Source organism: Ochlerotatus camptorhynchus, unplaced genomic scaffold, assembly GCF_037179485.1.
Source record: "Ochlerotatus camptorhynchus isolate MF236.1 unplaced genomic scaffold, CSIRO-AGI_Acam_v1.1 ptg000404l, whole genome shotgun sequence".
Taxonomy (NCBI): domain Eukaryota; kingdom Metazoa; phylum Arthropoda; class Insecta; order Diptera; family Culicidae; genus Ochlerotatus; species Ochlerotatus camptorhynchus.
In genome coordinates, this window is record NW_027040890.1 from 2,716,626 (window position 1) to 2,738,997 (window position 22,372).

The 22,372-nt window shown below is 39.2% G+C and overlaps 1 protein-coding gene across 3 annotated transcripts in view; it reads right to left on the minus strand.

Annotated features, from left to right (window-relative positions):
- Positions 1 to 22,372, minus strand: part of LOC135710881 (protein FAM107B) — a 263,826-nt gene that overhangs the window by 128,467 nt on the left and 112,987 nt on the right. For 2 of the 3 annotated variants that reach the window (XM_065233591.1, XM_065233592.1), the window contains exon 3: positions 4,244 to 4,323. The gene's annotated coding sequence lies outside the window, so the exon portion shown is untranslated. Of the gene's footprint in view, positions 1 to 4,243; positions 4,333 to 22,372 lie in introns of those variants that run through there. The other variant, XM_065233593.1, reaches the window with a different exon arrangement.

The following is a 22,372-nucleotide window of genomic DNA, read 5'->3' on the forward strand; positions in this document are numbered from 1 at the left end:
AATCTGTGAGCAAGCGATCCACACAATGAGCGGTACACTCTGTTCGGTGCAAGGAGCGAATTTTATACAAGCGCTAATGTCTTCTTTGAGTATGCCGCAAGTAAGTATATCACCAAAACAACTCAAGATCCAAAAATAAAAACCGATGGCGCTGCAGAATAATAAGGTAACTTCTACAATGTACTGTAATTTGTACAATAATACTCATACTACTCATATTACTTTAAACAATCGTCACATCGGTCAAAGCTTGTTACGATTGCCTGAACAATGCGTAAAGAGCAAATCGAAACATTTAACGTCGCGTGAAAGTGGAATTTAATCAAGGCCTAAATACTTTTTCGTAGCCTTTTGTTTTCGGATTTGAAAGATCGTCGGTTGCAGTGGCTTGCTTACTGAGCAGAAAAACGCGGTCCCAGGTTCTTTCATAATAAAAATGTATGGTAAGATCGCTTGTTTATCGTGTATTTTGCTAAACCTTTCGTTGTCGTCGGTGCCGGGTTTGAATAGTTATAACAACTTGAGTAACGGTATGATGTGATATGAGGGGATCGGTGGCCTTAGAGCAACCATTTTTGCTTACTGAGCAGAACATCCTGAGTCTAATCTCAAGCCCATCCACATCAAGATTCGTCAATCGTTTTATTTGTTAACATGACTACATGGTAATAACAGCAACTCGATGATTAAAAAGGAGCTTCCCTAATAAACGGGTACCATACTCTAACGATATCATAGATGGTACGACTATCCCACATAAAGTTGGGATGATATCCCGAATTGGTGGTTAGGCGCATCTTATGGTTTTTGTTTGTTTATGCGGGTTGTTTGCCTAGTAGCAAACATTTTTGCTTACTGAGCAGAAGACCGTGGGTTCAATCCCATACTCCTTCACGTTATACGATCGTTAGGACATCAATTCAGCTTATCGTTTACCAAAACGAACCCTGCTGCAAACCTAACCCTCTTATCCAACATCCCAGTGATTCCTCGTGGAAGTGCAGAGGACTCCTCGGCTTCCATCAAAGCGAGTGTCACGTCAACACATTCCTACCCATTCTTTTCTTGACCTGCGTTCAGGCGCGGCTGGCGCTGGTATTGCCTAATTCGAGATCACCAGTTTTTACACATTGAGGATGATTGCTAGTCCCAAGCATCGTCTGTTGGTTCTCTGTGTAATTACAGCTGGTCTGGCAATAACAGAGTAGCAACCGTGGGCGGTCAATCATTCTTTGCAGACTTTGCACACCGACAAACCGACATGAAACTTAAACTGAACTCTTGACACATTTTTCGCGAACACGGCGGCAGATGTCAGTTTTGTGCTTCGATCTGAAATTTGATGGTACTTTGTATGGTCATTCATGTCGGTTTGTCGGTGCTTTGCGCTCTTTGCGTCGGAGCCGTAAGAGCGATGGCTACACATTGAGCTTTCGTTATTTCTAAGTGGGTGTCTGTCTTCTCTTCTCCGTTGCTTTACACTTGCGCAGAGTGAAAGACAAGCAAACTTTGTGTTTGCTTGATTCTCACTTTGTTTATTTCAGAAAATAAGTCCATTGCGCGCATTGAGTGATCAGATGACAGCCCTGCATGTCAATATCACAGGTATAACAATGAAACTACAACGTACAAAATGGGAAACTACCTAACTAATAATAACCCAAGAATTAAGTAAATAAAAATCCCCAAAGGCTTGGTAGCCATAATGATGAATTAATTAAATTGGGTTGTTAGTGGAATGTTTAAATGAAACAGATTGTTTTATATTCCTAGAGAAATTAAATGAACCTAAATTCTGAAAAAAGCTCCCATGGAACTCCGAAGAGAACCTCATGGGAATTCCAAAAAAATCGAGGGAGCTTCTGAAACATGTATGAATTCTAGGACGACAGAGTTCTAAGAATTCTAAGATTATTATGAGGCAGTTCTGAGGAGGATTGCAAGGAAATTTTAGGTGAATTCCAAGTGAATTATGAAATATAAAAATTATTCGGAGTCTTGCGAGAATTCTGTGTCTGTCTGTCTGTCTGTCTGTCTGTCTGTCTGTCTGTCTGTCTGTCTGTCTGTCTGCCTGAGAGAAGTAAGTGAGTGATAGAGATTTATAAAATTAATGTATCAAAGGGGACGGTCCCGGCTCAATGGTTAACATCCATATCACTCACGCCAAAGTCACAAGTTAAAATCACATACCCGGACGAGTAACGAATGACCCAAGAGTGCCTAATAAATATTGGAATGGAGTGTTCTACTGTGAATATAACTATTTTTTTTGGGTTTCGGCTTGGCAGCCCTATATACTCTAAACAGAACGAAATTGTTGTAGTTTGTCCCAGAGTTGAAACGTAGGGACGAACTAAAACAATTTCGTTGTGATAAGAGTTTATAGGAATGCGAAGCCCAAGCCCAAAAATCAAGTGCCTAATAAAAAAAATGTAATTGATGAAATTTTCCCGAGCAACGCCTAGGGAATTTAGCTAGCATTAATATTGTAAATAACTTTTATATAAACTGATCCCAGAATTATAGAAAGATAAACGATTCAAAGTTAATAAACTTCAATACTTGGCCTCTAAATCTCAATAATATGAGGCAATTATTATTGACCTATACTGGCTATAATCCCATATGGATATGGCAGTCGAAGTTACGAAGTGCAATTTCCATGTAAATATTTGACAAAAAACAGTAAATCAATTGATATTTTTTTCAAGTTAAAATCTGTTGCAGTGAAGCTTGCATGTTTTATTATACCAGCAAAAAATATGGCAATTTAAAAAGCAGACCTTTAACTTGAACTATGGGCGATTGAATTTCAGGATGGGACTGATTATTTTGCTTGATGGGACAAACTGACCTGATGTTGTATTCAAATTTTTCATGATCAAAATCCATAGTTTTTTCACATAATATGAAAGTAGATGCCAATTGATAGTGAATAGCGTTGTTATCTCAAAATTGACGAAAATCCATATGGGTCTGATATGCGATTATAGATGATGTTTTTCATTGAAAAATTCATCAGTAATATGATTTTTTAATTCATTGGAAAATTACGCCGATGTTGTTGAATAGTGAACCAAATTCTGACACTGTGACCGTAAATCGCAGTTATCCAGTGTAACAAAATATCAAAATATCACCCCACACGACGTTAAGCTACAAATCATGACCTTTCTCCTCATCCATTCAGATACCCGTAGAAATTCACACACCCTAGTAAGCTTATCTTTCTAAATGCAATAGTAGAAACCTACTTTGATTTTAACAGCTCACTTGAAAGATAAGCTATCGATATCGAAACAGCAAAATCCAAGGCCATATTATTCACGGCTGCCTTTTTCACCGAGTTCTTGGTGGTACGAGCATATAACGGAGCTTCTACATTCTATGATTTCCAGTTTCCTGCCTCATAACATCAATTACCAACCACCTACATAAACCTCATCCCACGAAAGCTAGAATGCATTGCAAGAGCAAGTTTGTGCTGATGGAGATGTAAGCAAGCACTAGAAGTTTGTAGAGCAGATGTTGTTAACACCTCTCTTCCACCTCCATTATTATCTATTGAATACTATCGAAATCGTGCCTTCAGTTCGTTTGCATACTTTACATTTACCCACAAGCGAACAGATCTCAACACTTGAAAACTTTGAGTGCGGCCTCAAGCAACGTTCACCAAGAATCTATCAGCCCTAGATTGGTAGTTAATCTACCGTCATTTTTCATTGTACCATGGAATGAAATCGGTCAACGTTTACAGTTATTTGGTTATCAAGTGACTTTTACAACAAATACTGGTAGTCATCTAGGTAGTGAATTTCTTCTTCGTCACGTTTCAATGATTGGAAAAGTTATGCTTCTGGCCCGAGAGGAGATATGCCGAGAGAATTTTTCTCTCCACCACCCACTACACTGAACCCACATTGACTGAACGACCGACGACAGTAACAGAAGAATACATAAACCGAAAAGAAAAATCAGCCCAACCTCATCGGTGTCAAGTGTGCGATGCTCACTTGAATTTTCAAGTTCCAACGCTCTTTCCAGTTCAAGTTTATCTTCCTCTAACCCGCACACGAAGTGCCATTTCGTGAGTATGTGAGCGGGCGCGCGATAATCATCAACCGACAACACGTGGAGCGAAGATAGGTCGCGGCAAGAAACGCTCTTCTAATCGAGAAACAAAAGTCGAGTAGATTGCCGACGATGCGGCCGGCGCTGCCGCCATTGCATACACACTTACCACTAATGAGCGAGCTGCGCCAACTGCTTGTGCTCACTTGCGAGAAGCTTGGATCGTCTTATCTGTTGCGATGCTGCGAACTGTAGAATCTGTAATCAGGAGAACAAAAAGATTGATTAGTTCGGTGGGTAATGAGCGGCTGCAGAGTGGACGTCACGGCTCACGAGGTCGATGGGAATTTGCGTTTTTGACGGGCAGTCAAAACGCAAAAAGGGTAGGTAATTGAGATTGATAATATAAGTGTATAGTATAGCAAAAGAATAGCTATTTCTTCCCAAACATACCCACTAAAGTTATCGAAATTTAAGGTCACACGCGATTTTTAAAGCAAGATTGCAGCATATTGAAAGACACCAGAATTGTATGCTGATAACATTCTTCTCAATTCCCGGCAATACAATACCCATCCGATCACCTAGATTACATACACCTAAATTTTAAAGACCTGGTTTTGTCCATAACTACTATGTCTTAAAAAATGTCCAGTTTATGAGCAACACCTTATTCAGCCATTCTAAAAGGATATAGTGGTTTATAGTGATTCTCAGAATTTCGTAAAAATTGGTAGTAACCATTTCCATGTTAGCGTGGTCCAAAAAACCGATCCTGGGATTCAGCCCTAAGACATCCTCAGAAGAACCCCAAGGGAGTTTTTGTTTAGAGAATTCCATGGTAATTCTAAGGAGAATTGTATCGGGATTATTAGGAGAATAGCAGGTGAATTTTAGGGAGAATTTAAAGAGAATTATAATTAAAATTTAAAGGGTGTTCTGGGATACTGAGAAGATTCAGAAAAGAATTTCAATGAAGTTCCGAGAAATATACCAAAGAAATCGTATTTTGAGGTTCATTTAAAAAAAAATGAAGGAGAACTTGAAATAAATTCATACAAAATTCCGTAGAAAAAGGTATTCTGATGAGAATTCCCAAAAATATCTGAGGTGAGTTTTGCGTAAACTTCAAAGACCTTTTTGAAATAGTGTCAAACAGACCTGTCATGGTGGTTACACATGGTTACTCTATGTGTAACCAGCTCCGAAAATCAACTATTATTAATAATATTGTTTTAAGTAAATATATACTGGGCGCAGAAATATTGACTACAATCGCTACTCTTATAAAAGCTGCGCTCGGAAATACATACATGAATAGTTGGACGCCTTATGATTAAAATTGCGCTGAATACATACACCATGAGAAATGTTCTGTCTTCAGCTAGCTTCAATCTGATTCAATTGTTGCAACTTTGAAGAAGTTCTGAAAGGCTGAGAATTACAAGAAAATTTCATAAACAAATTGCGATAACATAACGCGAGCAGGAGAAAATAACTTATTAATACCAGGTATGAAAATAGGATAACTGTCAATCAAAATTTGGTATTGACGAGCCTGGAATGAATATCTCGATAGAGGAAAAATACCAAAAAATAATACCAAAAAAATGTTCCCAAAATGCCATTCCAATACCAAATTATGATAATGAAATACCAAAACAATATAATTTTGGTATCCAAATATCAATTTTTGTTATTTATAAAGTATTTTGCATGCAATTTTGAAGTATTATTCTTTGGTATTTTACCTCTTATGTCATGCTGATCAATACCAAATTTTGGTATCAGATCAAAATTAGGTATTCATTAGTTATTTTCTCCTGCTCAGGAATACCATTCCAATACCATTCTAATACAAAATTATGGTAATACAATACCAAAACAATGCCATACAGGTATTCTTTTGGCATACAAATATCAATTTTTGTTATTTACAAAGTATTTTGCATGTAATTTTTTGGTATTATTCTTTGGTATTTTACCTTTCCCGAGTAGGAACCGATAGCTAGTCGATAACAAATGAATATCTGTATGATACCAGTTTTTGTATGCTTGTGGTATAAAACCTTGTTTTGATATTATTCAGTTATCGAAATATTTTGTAAAATATCAAATGAGTACCTATATAGCAAAATGTGATCTTTCAGTTTTTAGACAATAACACATAATAACAAACTATGGTATTCCAGCATCTAAAAAAGCGTCTGTTATCCGTTTGTTATTGTTATAACTAAGTTATTTATTAGTTCGTTATTCGAATATTTTTGAGGTATTATTTTTGGTATTTTACCTCTTATGGCAGCCTCACTAATACCATATTTAGGTTGCCAGTTATGCCATTTTCATACCTGAATTTGGTATTAATAAGTTATTTTTTCCTGCTCGGGTTATGTCATGCTGGTCAATAATACCAAAAAAATTGCATGCAAAATACATTGTAAATAACAAAAAACGTTATTTGGATACCAAAAGAATACATGTGTGGGTATTGCATTTTCATAATTTGGCATTGGAATGATATTGTTGGAACATTTTATGGCATTATTTTTTAGAATTTTACCCTTATGTCAGGCTCATCTATACCAATTTAGGGTATCGAGATATTCGTTCCTACTCGGGCAGTTCCGAAAAATTCTGAAATATTTTGGAAACTTCAGGGAAAAACTTCAAGGCGGTTCCATTTGCTTAAGGAAAACTTCAGAAAGTTTTAAGAAGATTTGAGTACTTAAGGAATAATCAGAGAACTTCAAGGAAGCCAAGACAACTTCAGAGATCTAGAGAAAACTTTATGAAGAGATAAAATTGTGTATTGTTTAAAGAAGTTCAAAGTACCTCAGAGAAGCTAGGTCTAGAGATCTTTGAGAAGTTTCAGAGAGCTTATGGGCAGTTCCACAAGAAATTTAAGACTTTCGGTGAAGTTTTAAGATTTGCAAACGTTTTATTTAGATAAATGAACAGTTCCATAAACTTCAGGAAAATTTCAAGAACCCTGAAAAAGTTCCGGCAATTTGAAGGTAGCTCAGAGATCTTCAGAGAACTTAAGAAAACTTCAATGAAACTTCGAGAACATCACAGAAGTCCAAAGAACATCAGGGCGGGGCGCGCACATCTAAGAAATCAATGAGTAACCAGCTTTAATTTTACCATGACAGTACTGGTGTCAAAGCAATCTAATCCTCGGTCTAGTTTTAAAGAAATTTGAAGTGGTATTCAAAGGGAATTTTTACTAGAGTTTCAAAAGAATTCCGGGGAAGTTTTTTTTTTACTTGATTAGTTTCAAAAGAATTCCAGGGTAGTTACGAGAAGAGTTCCAATAGTATTTTCTGATAATTATGAGTAGAATTCAAAGGAAAAACCATGGATATTCTGAAAACATTCTGAGAAAAAAAAAATCCGGTCCGAATGTCACATGTCTCCGGTTTCTTGAATATGTTTCTTAAAGATATGCACTACATCGGGATTGGAATTGACTATTTTCCCAAAGAATCCGGATATCTGTAAGGGTATTTTATGGCCATCGGGAGATCGAATCAATATGGTGCTGAGATAATATCTCTATTTTGCTCAGGATTCTTCAGGGAAGTTACGAGAACTACAAGAAAGTCAAGACTTTCGGTGAAGTTTTAAGATCTGTAAGCGTTTTATTTAGATAAATTTAGACCAGTTCCATAAACTTCAGGAAAATTTCAAGAACCACAAAAAAGTTCGGGCAATTTGAAGGTAGCTCAAAGATCTTCAGAGAACTTAAGAAAACTTCAATGAAACTTCGAGAACATTCCATACTTTCAGGAAAATACCAAGAACTTCAGGCCAATTGAGAGAACCTTAGGGATGCTCCGGGATCATTAAAACATATCAAAGAATTTAAGGGCAGTTCAATAAATTTCAAGTAAATAGCAGGAATTTTGAAATAGGAAGGAATTTACGAAGCTCCAAGAGTTTAATTAAAATTTTGAAATGAAACATGCACATCAGGGGGCCTCCCTTAGCTCAGTCGGTAAAGGCGCAGCTACAAAGCAAGACAATGCTGGAGGTGGCTGGGTTCCATTCCCGTTCTGGTCTAGGAATTTTTCGGATTGGAAAATTTCTCGACATCCCTGGGCAAGTATGATTGGACTTGCCACTCAATTATACCAATGCAAATATGGTACAGGCATCGAAAGCTCTTAATTAATAACTGTGGAAGTGCATCTAGAACACTAAGTTGAGAGCACGCAATAAGCTAATATGCGATATGCAATAAGCTTTAAATGCGAAGAAGAAGAAGAAGAAGAATGCACATCAGGAAATTGTGAGCACATTTTAAGGGAATTCCGTGGTTTTTTATGGTAGTTCCAAGATCTTCGAAACAAAGTAGGAACCTCAGCGAAGATCAGTACAATTCTGAAAAGTTAAGAGATTTTTATGAAGTTTCATTATATTCAGGGTTCAATACTGAGTTGTAAGGAGGATCAGAGATCTTCGCAGTTCCATTAATTAAAGTAAAATTGCAGGAAGTTGCAAGGACTTCAAGGGCGATTAGAGATTTTCAGAGCAGTTCCATCAATTTAAGGAAAATTGCAAGAAGTTTCATGGAGTTGCAAGGAATTACGAGATATTCCGAGAATTTAGAAAACTGCATGGATATAGATATCCAGCACTTCAAGAAAAAAGTAGCGTTCGAACAGTTTTCAAAACTTAAAAAATACGGGAACTTCAAGGAATATTAAAAAACTTCAAGGCAATCAAATTATCTTCAGTATAATTTCGGAAACTTTCAAAATACACGGATAAATTCAAAGAAGTCCAGAAAACTTAAGGGTAGTCCAAAGATCTTTCTGATAGTTGATCGAAAGCAAAATAAACATCACGAAAGTCACTATTGGGGAAATTTCAAATGATGATGAATTGGTTTCTATGATTTTAGGGCAGTTTCATGAGCTTCAGGGAAGTTTGAGAACTTGAGTGATAGTCATAGAACAACATTTATTATTTCGTTTTAATTTCAGGAAAATAGCGGCGACTTACAGAAGTTCAAAATAATTGAGGAAATCTCAAAGAACTCAAGGGAAGTAACGAAATTTTCAGAAAAAAACTGCGGGAGTTTCACAAAATTCCAGCCAACATAAGGAAAGATCAGAAAATTACAGGGACATCCGGAGAACATCAGGAAAATGGAAAAAAAAAACATTTAAAATAAGTTCCGTATGCTTCAGGGCTGTTTCGAGAATGATGAGACTAGCCAATTGGCTAAAAATTTCAATAATAAAGTTAATTTTTTTTTTTGGAGAATTGAGGAAACGTCACGGAAGATCATAGCAAATATTAATTTCAGAAAAATAGCGGAAAATTTTAACATGTTTCAAGATTTTCAAGAAGCCCAGAGAACTTCGGAGATGTTTAAAAAACTTAAGACAACTTAAGGAAACTTCATAGAAATTCAAAAAACTCAGAAGAAGGAGAATTGCAAGAACTTCTTGGAAGATCAGATAACCTTAGAACAGAGTTGGTTAGAAATACTATACTAATATCAACATGAAGCTTTAGTGCGATAATTTATTAGCTAGAGAAAGTTCTGTAGGATAGGTTGATAGTTCCGCTCGAGTTCTTATTGCAGTGTGAACATTGAATAGAAGTTGAAATTGAGCGAAGTATCATTAATGCGACAGTACTAGTCAAACGCACACTCCTTTACCTAACTCATACATTAATGGATGAGGGGACTTGAGGTTTTTCCTGAAATCCACAGGCAAAAAAAATGTGCGTTTGACTAGCTCATATAGGGTAACCAACTTGAATTGGACCCCTACATATTTTGGACCCTTTTCATATATTTTCCTCGCTTACTGTCTAGTTTCTTCAAATTCATCTGGGTTGATGTTGTAATTACATTCTTTCAATTACTTGCTATGTCTCAAGATCATTAGTTCACCTCAAATTGCTTACAATTGCTCAATTTATGCAGTTTTAGAAAATGTTATCGAAAAAGTTTCATGTTTCGACGTTTGTCTAGATGAATCGGCGTTAGTGTACTTGTTTTAAATTTGGTCTAAAATATACAATTCAATAATTTTTTTTATCAAATCAGTTTATCTGACTTTGGAAGATGTATTTTACGTGTTTATAAAGATTTCACCTTAAGATTTTACTTAAAAAATATTAAATAAAAAGTGTCCAAAAAAGATCGTAAAAAAATGTTACCAACTTATTTTGGACACTTATCAAATGAGAATCATCAAAAGAGCGACAAAAAAATCCGGTTGGTCGATCGTGCTATTATATCAGATTTCTGATTAAATTGGTAAGTAAATCAATCAAAATTATATGAATTCATTGTTTTTAAATATATTTCTTGTTTATCAGGCGATTCAAAATGGGAAAAACGGCAAAACACGTAGAGTGGTCCACTCTGAGTTTTCCTAGTTTTCCTAGTTCCTAGTTTTCCACAAAAGTTTTCCTATCTCCCAAACGCATTTAACTAAGGGGCTGTTCATAAACTACGTAGACGCTTTAGGGGGGTGAGAGCGCTTGGCAGATGTCTACGGTCCATACAATTTTTTAAATTTTGTGTTTGAGACTGTCTTCTACGGAAGGGGGGGGGGGGTTGAATCTCTCAAAAACCGTCTACGTAGTTTATGAACAGCCCATACAAAAATAATATGAACTGCAAGCATAGAGTCAGGTCTCCGTATTAAGATTTACTTCTGAATGATTTTTTTTATGGTATGATCAGTTGTTTTCTTATGTTATATTATATTTCCTCCGTTACTCGCGCCAACTTTTGTAACACGAGTACTCACGCGTTGTACTTTGTACAACAGTGTGAGTTTTCCATTTCCATTTTGCAGCCGAGCTACCAATCGATCTGAAATCAACGAGTATTCCTCAAAAAACTTGCTTTTAACTAAACAAGCTAAATATTTATTACAGTTAACCCCCAAAGTTACTGTATTCGAATAAGTTGTTCAGGAGTTCAAAGCCTATAGTTCAGAATTTTTTCACTATATGGTGCTAGTATATACGTGAAATTCTCATATAAAATATCTCGAAATCCTGATCATATAAAAAGTTACTGTCTTCGGCAAAGTTGTTCAGGAAGTCAAGGCCTTTTTGCTGGTGGACTTAAGTTCAGAGTTTTCTCACTTTGCAACGCTAGTATACATGAGGAATTCTCGCATATAAAATATCTCTAGATCCTGACCAGACAGAAAGTTACTGTCTTCGGCAAAGTTGTTCAGGATGTTAGGATCTTTTCGTTGGTATACAGTAATTCAGAATTTTCCCTTTACGTGGCACTAGTATGCGGGTCATTCAGAGATATTTTATATACAAGGATTTCACGTGTCTTTCAACGTCACCTAGTGAGAAAATTATGTACTTTCCACCAACGATAGGGTTTGATCTCCTGGACAACTTTGCCGATTACAGTACATTTTTAGCAGGTCTTGAGATATATCATATGCGAGAATTGCACGTATATACTAGTACCATGAAGTGAAATATTCTGAACTACCGTCCACTAGCCAAAAGGCCTTGATCCCCTGAACAACTTTGCCCAAGACAGTAACATTCTATCTTGTCATGCTCTCTAGATATTTTATATGAGAGAATTTAACGTGTATACTAGAACTACATAGTAAGAAAATTCTGAACTATTCTACACCAAGCAATAGGCTTTGACCTCCTGAACAACTTTTTCAAAGACAGTAACTTTCTATTTGGTCAGGATCTCGAGATATATCATATGCGAGAAGTGTATATGTATACAAACGCTACGTGATGAGAAAATTCTGAACTACTGTCTACCAGTCGAAAAGTCTTGACCCCCTGAACAAGTTTGCCCAGTACAGTAACTTTCTAGCTGGTCAAGAACTCGAGCTATTGTATATGCGAGAATTACACGTATATACTAGCGCCTCGTAGTGTGAAATTTCTGAACTACTCCACCAACGAAAAGAGCTTGACTTCCTGAACAACTTTGCTGAAGGCATTTACTTTCTATCTGGTCAGGATCTAGAGATATTTTATACACGAGAATTTCACATGTATACTAGCACCACGAAGTGAGATAATTCTGAACTATTGTACACTAAGAAATAGGCTTTGACCTCCTGAACAACTTTTCCGAAGACAGTAACTTTCTATCTGGTCAGGATCTCGAGATATTCCATGTTGTAACCAATTAAGTCAATCCCACGTAGTATGGACACCGTTTACGCGGTTTCCATTTACATTTTCTCTATTATCCGCATTTTGGGGGTTAATTGTAATCAAAGTTTAGCTTTTTTAGTTCAAAACAAGTTTTTTGAGGAATACAAGTTGGTTTCAGATCGATTGGCAGCAACAAAATGGCAATGGAAAACTCATATGTGTTGTACAAAGTACAACAGCGCGAGTAACGGGGGGTTAACTTTTATGCATACCGTAAAACGGGGTGTAATTGATCAGCGGGGCAAAATTGATCGCTGAAATTTCTCGTGATATTTTTTCATGTGTAACATGTTTTTCTTTACTAAGCGTACGAATGTATCTTTGTATACATTGTAAAAATATTATGCATAAGTACAATATTGGGTATACTCAGCGATCAAATTCACCCCGCTGATCAATTTCACCCCGTTTTACGGCACCTTCTTTGAAAATTTTCTCACCTAGACGGACCTAACAAATGCGAGATAGGAAGAAGTGACCGTCGTAATTAATTTTAGGCTCATAGGTTGAAAGAACTTCAGCATGTCCAAAATATATTCGTTCCCATTCAGTGTGTCCAAAATATATTATGGACACTGTCCAAAATCAAGTGGAAGGGTCCAAAATATGTGAATATCATGATGTGAAAAGAATTATTTTTTCGAGTATATATCAATAAATAAAACATCTAGTGACATTTTACATCCAAGATGAGTAGCTTTCGAACACAACCGCATGTAAATTGCATAATAATAATAAACAAATAATAATATTTTGACATAAACGTGATCTCACTTCCTCTAGGGGTCCAAAATCAGTTGGTTACCCTACTGTCTGGGGCTGTGGAATAGTTCTAGCGACGTTTCATCACTACCTAAAGCCCCACGTTGCCGAAAGCATTTCCAGTCGATGGTGTGTTATAATGCAATTCTTCTTTACCCAACTATTGTGTTGCTCCTCTCGTCATGACCACCGTAGTCATCTTAGAGAGAAAGCAGTAGGGTGGTGTTGCGTGCTGTACCATCATCAGTATTGTTGACGGTTACTCACGCCTTGAGTGAGACAGTTAAGACAGTTCCATTAATTTTAGGTACATAGCAAAATGTTTACAGTAGTTTCGAAAACATCAGGGAAATTAGTAAGGCTTCAGGACGATCCTAGAATTCCAGAAAAAAATGCGGGATCGTTATGGAAATAAAGGGAACGTCAAGTTCAGAGAAATTTTAAGAGTTCAAGGGAAGTACCGAGGGTATCAGAGATTTTTCGAAATCTTCGGAATAACTTCATGGCAGTTCCATCAACTTTAGGAACATTGTGTAGCTTTTAAGAACTTCCGGTGAACTTCAAGGAAGTCCAGAGAATGTAAGGAAATTCTTAGAACTTCTTCAGCACTGTTCCGAGAACTACGTCTCAGATAGTGTTATGGCGAGCTGAATGCAGATAAGCTTTACTCGTACATATTCCAGTGTCAGTTTGAGGGAACTAAATTATATGTTGGTACTTGCAGATAAACATAAATTCCTATATTAAAATCAAGGGCCCTTATTAATGGAAGCAAATAGCCTTAAGGTGGGTGGGGCGTTCACATCTAATAAATTAGTGTGTAACCAGCTCTAAATTTACCGTGATAGTACTGGTGTCAAAGGAATCTAATCCTTAGGATAGTTTTAAAGAAATTCGAAGTGGTATTTAAAGGAAATTTTTACTAGAGTTTGCATATTTTTGCATGAATATGGTCTTATTCAGCTGTCAATGTTTGTTGGGATATGTTAAGGTTAGTTAATTTTTCCCGGATCCTCCGTCTATTTCTCGGGGTTTTCCTGGCAAATTTAAAAATTCCCGGTTATCTCCCGGTCTCATGGTTTTTCCGCTAGCCACCCTGTACTCGAATATGAGGAAAATCGACGAAAATTCAATTCAGTCCAGAAGCAACCTACGTTTTTGCGAATTTGAGTGAACGAAACTCAAATTTGAGTTGGTTTAATCGGCCATGTAAAAAGAAGGTACTGCCACATTGGCGTTTTTAGGCTTTTTGGTGTATTTAGGCTACTTAGGCGATTCAAGAATTTACTACATCTATCTTCAATATTGCAATCAAAAAAAAAATCCTATAACCGCTGATAAAGAAAGATCTCATTTGACAACTGTGAAAGTACTCAAAGATCACTTAGATGACGGGAACAGGCGCATAGTTTCAGTTTAAATATAATAGACGATGATAGAAAAATGTGTAGAAAAATTATATGAAGCAGCCTGTCCTTTTCGTGGATTGAAATATTTACAGATTTGTATTAGTTCACGATGCGCTATATTAATACCCCTTGTGCTTAACGTTAAACACACCTTCATTTACACAACTGCACCTCGCAAAACAACCGAATCGCACTCGATTCTACACGTTTCCAAACAGACCGTACATCTTGATACAAACAGCCATCGATTACGCACCGCTAAAATTAACCAGATTGCCCAAATGAAAAAATAAAAAAGTAATAATGCACTGCATTTGCTGCACCGGACAAGCAAAATGCATGTTTACATCGGCGCCTGTCGGTCGGTCGGCGCGTCTCGATTGGATCTTGGCAATGCGTTGAAGAAAAGCGCAAACAAAAGCAACAAATTGCTACTTCACACTCGCGCACTGATTGGTTGGTTCATTCAATAATCGTAATTAATTCGTCGAACCGTTTTGTACGGGTGTAAACCGTATTTTCTCACCATTTCGGACACCTCCGCATACACAAAACTTCTAAAAACGCGGTTGTAGCAACTCCCATATCGTCTATCGGCTCTTTTGTACGATACGGCGCTATTGCTTGATTCCGAAATGAGCCGGCGGGCACACGCGTGGTCGAACGTGTTAATTAGTTGTTAACCTGCATTCAGTATTTACTTGATCGGTGCGAGATAGCTATGTGGAAATAGCTTCATCGACCCAAAGGGAAGACCTCGTTCTTCTTCTGACGTTGGGTGGAGCCTTTGCAGGAATGCTGATCGAGCTGAAAGGGCTTGGCTTGCGATTTATTAATTCTGCCGAGACGGACGCGTGGTCGGTTGCGGGAGAAATGGCTCACGACACATAATTTAGTCAGGTACCGATGGCTGCGAAGCCATTCAAGGTAGTGTTCTTCAATGAAAAACAGGCAAGCCCAATTATGACGGGGCACGGCGCTGTAGATTGAACCCCCGCTGGCAACGGAATAATTATCTAGCCGTGGTTTGTATAAAGTAAAAATAACAATTTATGATGAGCGTCATTATGGGAATGATGTGCACAACCGCGGAGGGAAGATTTCGGTGCAAATGAGACCTTGATTTCTTCATCAAACCGCACGGCTTCTTGGTCTTGGCTCACCATCGCCGCCGGGAACCGCTCAACAACAGTTGGTGGTGGACTTGCTGTTGAGGGTTGTAGTAATAGTTTCTAAGTAGAGTGAATGTGCAAGCAGAAGCCGCCGCTCCGAATAGTGGCTTAAGGTAGGCGTGCTTGCACATTAATTTTTTGTTGAACTCCCAAGTGGCCTTATGCAACGTGGTCTATAGGTCTAAGGCAGTAGTGCGTTCGGTCGCAGTCAAGGGTGTGATGTTTCCATGCTAACAATCGGTGTGCTACATTCTTAGATGCTAATGACCGTTTTGTAAATTTTAAACGAGCTATATATTGTAATCAAATGCATGAACGATAATTGAGTGCGTTGCGTTTTTGCGCGAGATTCGTGAAAGCGAAATTACTGTGATCATCCGATTTTAAACGGATCGATGCGCGTTACATACCTACCTTATGAGTTATGAAATTTTAGCAAATTGGTTGCATCGATGGCGCCATTTATCGGATATTGAGCATGAGCATTAGGGTAGCCCAAAATAACACATTATCTGGAAACCAGGTGGCTCACCCTCCAAATGATAGCTGAGGGGGTTACAAAAAAAAATCGTAAGGCGGTAACTCTGCAAAACGTAATTAAGAGGTAGACCCGATGAGATTTTAAAAAAAAAGTTGATTTTTCATAGTCATAGTCAAGAGGGTAAATAAGACTTATAAGCGATTTAATACAACTCATGGATAGAAAATTGTATGAGTAACAAATTTGATGAAAAAGTATATGTATAATTTTACACTAAAAAAATTCCACACTTAATTTTGCGCTTATTGTGAAACACATCCATTTCATGTGTGAATCTTATGCTATGAATCATGCCTGAACACTATGGATTTGAATTGTGACACACTTGGATTCTATGTGCCTCTTGGTTATATCAATAGCTTTGCACATCATTGTTCAAAATTCTACAATATTCTACTTTATCGACTCTAAAAATGAATCGACAAATATATAAACAAAACTGCCAGAGGCCAGAGCTTTCACATATCTTTTTAATGGGTCTGATTTGGAATTCGATCATGGACTGTTGGGGTGTGCTGCTACCGGAGTCTTCGTTCGATCTCACTGTGCCACGATTGTTCTCATATATGAGGCGGGTTGATAGGATAAAGTCACAAGTCTTGTTTTCGATGTTTATCTTTCTGAGCAAGCAATTCACATCGCATTGAAATGCAAAACACTTTAAATCAATCTGTTTTGAACAGTAGTGTGATTAAATGTGCAATACACTTGAATAGATAGTGAAAGATTTTCAACATTTCAAAATTTGAAACACTATTATTTAACGTGTCTAACACATTTAACCAAGGTGAAATACACTTAAAGTAAAAGTGATTGTCCATTTAAAAAAAAAACAAGCATTTGAGTGTAGGGTATAGTGCCGGACCACCTGTAATTAAAGGCTGACTAAAAGTACATTGGTACGCCCCTCTCACGCCGCTAGCACGCCCCTAGTGTTGGGAATCGAAAATCTTTGACAGTGGTTTGTTTATACTTCTATAGAGAACAACTGGTGCAAGTTTGATCAAAGTAATCGATCGCGTTCACAAATAACGTCAAATGGAAGCTGCGGGAAGGTGCGTTAAAGCCGACCCCGGTCTTTCGATCCGAAATGTGCCCAGAAGGTACAACGCCAACTTTCAAACGTTGCGGAACATCCTTGCCCGGGAAAGATACAAGTCGTATAAAGCCAGTAAACAACCGAACCGGCACATGAAGCAGAATTCTGTGACCAAAAAGCGTGCAAGGCTCTTGTACGACCGTTTTTTGACGAAACATAAGGGCTGCACGTTGATCGACGACGAAACATACGTCAAACTCGATTTTTAGCAACTTCCCGTTCAAAAGTTGACATCGCGATGTGTGATTTACGTGGGGATGTGTTTTCCGACAAGTTCGCGAAGAAAGCCATGATTTGGCAAGCGATTTGCAGTTATGGCCTGAAAACGGAACCATTCGTCGCATCCTCGACGATAACATCCCAAGTTTAAATCGAAAAATGCCTGAAAAAGCGTGTTCATCCGCAAGCATAGGGGCTAAGTCATCTTTTGGTCCGATTTGGCCAGCTGCCACTACTCCAAGGTGGTTCTGGAGTGGTATGCTGCCAACAAGATCGATTTTGTCCCAAAGCTAATTAAGCCTCCTAATTGTCCGGAATTTCGACCAATCGAAAAATACTGGTCAATTTCAAAGCAGCGACTTCGAGAAAGCGGCGGAGCAGTCAAGGACATCCAGCAAATAGGGGCAGAATGGAAGAAATGCGGTGATTCCGTGTCCGCTGAGCGGGCGCTGATGGGCTCCATCAAGAAGAAGGTTCCAGATTTCGTTCGAATTGGAGAAATGTAACCATCTAATGCTGTAACTTTGAAGTTTTAATAAAGGTACTGTAATGCCGTTTTGTGCGTACCAATTTACTTTTAGCCAGCCTTTACACAAAGAACCAACAGATGTTGCATGGGACTAGCTATCATCCTCAATGAGCATGTGGCGGCGTCTATCGGATATTAAACATTACTGTTTTGCATTAGTTTTGAACAGAGGAAAGTGCAGTCAACAAACCAAGAAATCCCTTTAACTACTCTCTCCGGTCAACCGAGGTATAAAATTCCTGCCCAGGAATTTGATCGAAAACTGCCACGCAGTACGTTTCATTAATTTTCGTTTCGTGCGTGCAGTGTCGAATCGCGACGTGCTTGCTCCGGTGAAGCAATGATGTAAACAAATAAGCTTATCCTGACAACCAATGCCTACTGTAATTCTATACACTCATAGCTTGATTCAGTGAATTTTGAAAAAAATACTTAATGGCAGCGTTTTTAATGTGTCCGGATTTTTTTTCGTGTCTTTTTTCTTTTTTTTCTTTTTTTTTTATTGGGTAGGGTTAACTACCCCATTTCCGGCCTATTAAGCACAACCCGCACTTAGTATTTCTTAATCTAGCGCAGTTTAGCATCAAACGGAATGTTATTGCTACTGATGGCTTCCAAATTTATTTACCTTTCCGTATGTATCGTAAGATTTGATAAAGAGAAACCAATCGTTGAGATATTGTCAAAAGTCTAACACTGCTTCTTGACGCCAAACTCGGCCTACGGATTCTAAACTCGGCCTAACGCATTGAAACGCCTTTGAAACGCCAATGAATTCACTTCGGCCTATCGGAGCGCTTCTTTTGTTTTTGGGATTAATGGGTGCAAACATTCATATCACGCGTTCTCATTGACTTCGTTCGGAAGCTTATTAACTAAAGTATCGTACCAAACGCATAATTGACTTGTTAACTTTGAAATCATGGATTTATTTGAAGTTTTCTGCTCGATAGGCCCAAAATGGGCGATTAGGCCGAAGTAGTTCTCTACCCTATCAAGCTGGAGCTGCGTGACAGCTTAGTTTTCAAGACTTGACCCATTTGAATAAATTTTGCTTCTATCTTTGACAATACAGCAGAAGGACTAGCCTACACGGAGATGAAAAACTACCCAAAATTAAGTACTTTTCCCTCAATTCCGGGGTTCAGCCCAATAAGCCAAATTTGAGTAAATCGCATATAGTAGTTTCCATTTAACACCAGCAAAAAAATTACCTACTCCTAAGTATATTCTACCCAAAATTAAGTTTAATTCACGTAAATTTGAGAATATGGAATTTACTCAAAAGCAACTTATTGGGCTGAACTATATCGTTGGTTCGAATCTCTCGTTCCTTTTTTGACAACAATAACGAGTGCAAGTGAGAGGCTGAAGTCAATATTAAGTAAAAAGAACTCAAATTTTGGGTAGTATTTTTTCTCCGTGTATGTTGGCTGCTTCAACACTGGATTCCGTGTGTATTGTTTCAAGATAGTTATAGAAAAAAATCTGTGACGTGTGCGCGTAGTTACATCCGCGTAGTAAACCGATTGAATAAGTAAATCCGTTTCGATCGAAATATCTAAATTATGTAAGTTACGAAAACGATCACGAACCCGAATGCTCGCCAATCTACTGAAGGACCGCGGATACGGCATCGTAGCGCTGCAGGAGGTGTGTTGGGCAGGTCGATTCTTCAACTTTAGCATAATCAACGTGCACAGCCCTCACTCCGGAAGCACTGATGATGACAAGGACGCATTTTACGCGCAGCTCGACCGCGAGTACGATCGCTGTCCAAGCCACGACGTCAAGATCATCATAGGAGACCTAAACGCTCAAGTAGGCCAGGAGGAGGAATTCAGACCGACGATTGGAAAGTTCAGCGCCCACCAGCTGACAAACCGGAACGGCCTACGACTCATCGATTTCGCCGCCTCCAAGAACATGGCCATACGTAGCACCTTCTTCCAACACAGCCTCCCCTATCGTTACACCTGGAAATCACCACAGGGCAGCGTTGCCAGAGGAGGGCGAGCTCGATGTGCCCCCTCTAGAGGACTGCTGGAGTACAGTAAAAGCAACCATCACCGACGCAGCCGAGAGCACCATCGGGTACGTGGAAAGAAGTCGACGGAATGAATGTTTCGACGAGGAGTGCAGAGCGATTTTAGAGGAGAAGAACGCAGCGCGGGCGGTAATGCTGCAGCATGGAACCCGACAGAACGTGGAACGGTATAAACAGAAGCGGAAACAGCAGACCCGCATCTTTCGGGAGAAAAAAACGCCGCCTGGAAGAAGCGGAGTGCAAGGAAATGGAACTGCTGTACCGTTCCCAAGAAACACGGAAGTTCTACCAAAAGCTCAACGCATCCCGCAACGGCATCGTGCCGCGAGCCGAAATGTGCAAGGATCAGGACGGGAGCCTCTTGACGGACGGACGTAGGCACGGGAGACCAGCGCAATGGAGGAAACGACTACGTCAGTGCAGCAGAGGACGGAACTGACCCAACTCCCTCGCTGAGGGAAGTTAAGGTTCAATTTACTTTGACGCATTTTTTAAAAATTCAAAAGCAGTTTTTTCGACGCATTATTTTAGATTGCAAAGAGCTCGCGTCATTTTGTGTAAAATATCAAAAGGAATCGAATAGTGCGAACTTTTAGCAATCTGAAATAATGCGTCGGAAAAAACTGCTTTTGAAATTTTCCAAAAAGCATCAGAGTAAATTGAACCTTAAGGATGCCATTCAGCAGCTCAAAAACAACAACGCAGTGTAGTAGATAGAGTTGAGTTAAAAATAAAATAAAATAAATGATTTAAAATAAAGACAAAACAAATAAACTAACCCTTCATTATTGAGAGAAAAAAAAAATAGTAAATAAATGATACCCAGCGATAGACAAGTTTGCAAAAAGTCATTATGACTCGCGAACATTTCTCATGGATAACTAGATGTAATAGAAAAACGGTTACTAGTCAACCAATGAGGATCGCCTATAACGCGGGGGAACGGAAAACCGCGGGCACACGTATCATATAAAAGCGCGACCCGTGTCGCGCATTAGGCATTCATACAACTGATGTGAATAGAGTAGCATCCAATAGCAGCAATAACCGCGAGCAGTGCCGCGCATCAAATCAGCGAGAGGACGCCTTCCAGCAGCAGCAATAACCGCGAGTAGTGTCGCGCATCGAACAGAGAGAGAGAGAGAGAGCAAACGGCAGCAAGACCACGACCCGTTGCCGTGAAACGGAGCGGTGAACCATCGGTTGCGAGAGAGCGCCTTCCAGCAGTAACCGCGAGCAGTGTCGCGCATCGAATCAGCGAGAGGAGGCCTTCCAGCAGCAGCAGTAACCGCGAGTAGTACCGCGCAACGATCCAGCGTGTTCAACAAACAGCCTTTTTCAAGGCTAACAGTTGGTTTTGAATTTTCACATCGAATTCAAGTTGCACTCCGAGACGGTGTGGACAGGATCCAGCGTATCAGCAGTCACCATGGCCGAGATTGTCGACTGGCAAATTGAAAGCGTGCCCGGACACGACACGCAGCTGGTAAGGATTGTATCGCAGCCAAACTCATCAAGATGGGCCCAGAAAGTGGGCCACCTGCCTGCACCGGATGATAGTCAGGATCTGGGAAACAGAACAGCTACCGGAGGAGTGGAAGGAGGGGGTAATCTGCCCCATTCACAAGAAAGGCGATCATTTGGAAAGTGAGAACTTCAGAGCGATCACCATTTGAATGCCGCATACAAAGTGCTATCCCAGATCATCTTCCGTCAACTATCACCTAAAATGACCGAGTTCGTGGGAAGTTATTAAGCCGGCTTCATTGACGGCCGATCGACAACGGACCAGATCTTCACCATGCGGCAAATCCTCCAGAAATGCCGTGAATACCAGGTCCCAACGCATCATTTGTTCATCGACTTTAAGGCGGCATACGACAGTATCGACCACACACAGAGCTATGGAAAATCATGGACGAGAACGGCTTTCCTGGAAAGCTGATCAGACTGATCAAAGCAACGATGGACGGTGTGCAAAACTGCGTAAGGGTTTCGGGTGAACTATCCAACTGCGAAAAGGTGACGGATTCTCATGCCTACTCTTCAACATCGCTCTAGAAGGCGTAATGCGACGAGCCGGGCGCAACAGCCGGGGTACGATTTTCACGAAATCCGGTCAATTTGCTTTGCGGAAAACATGGACATTATCGCAAGAACATTTTGAACAGTGGTAGAACTATACACCTGCCTGAAACACGAAGCAGCAAAGGTCGGACTGGTGGTGAGTGCGTCAAAAACAAAGTACATACTAGTAGGCGGAACCGAACATGACAGGATTCGTCTAGGAAGTAATGTCACGATAGACGGGGATAATTTCGAGGTAG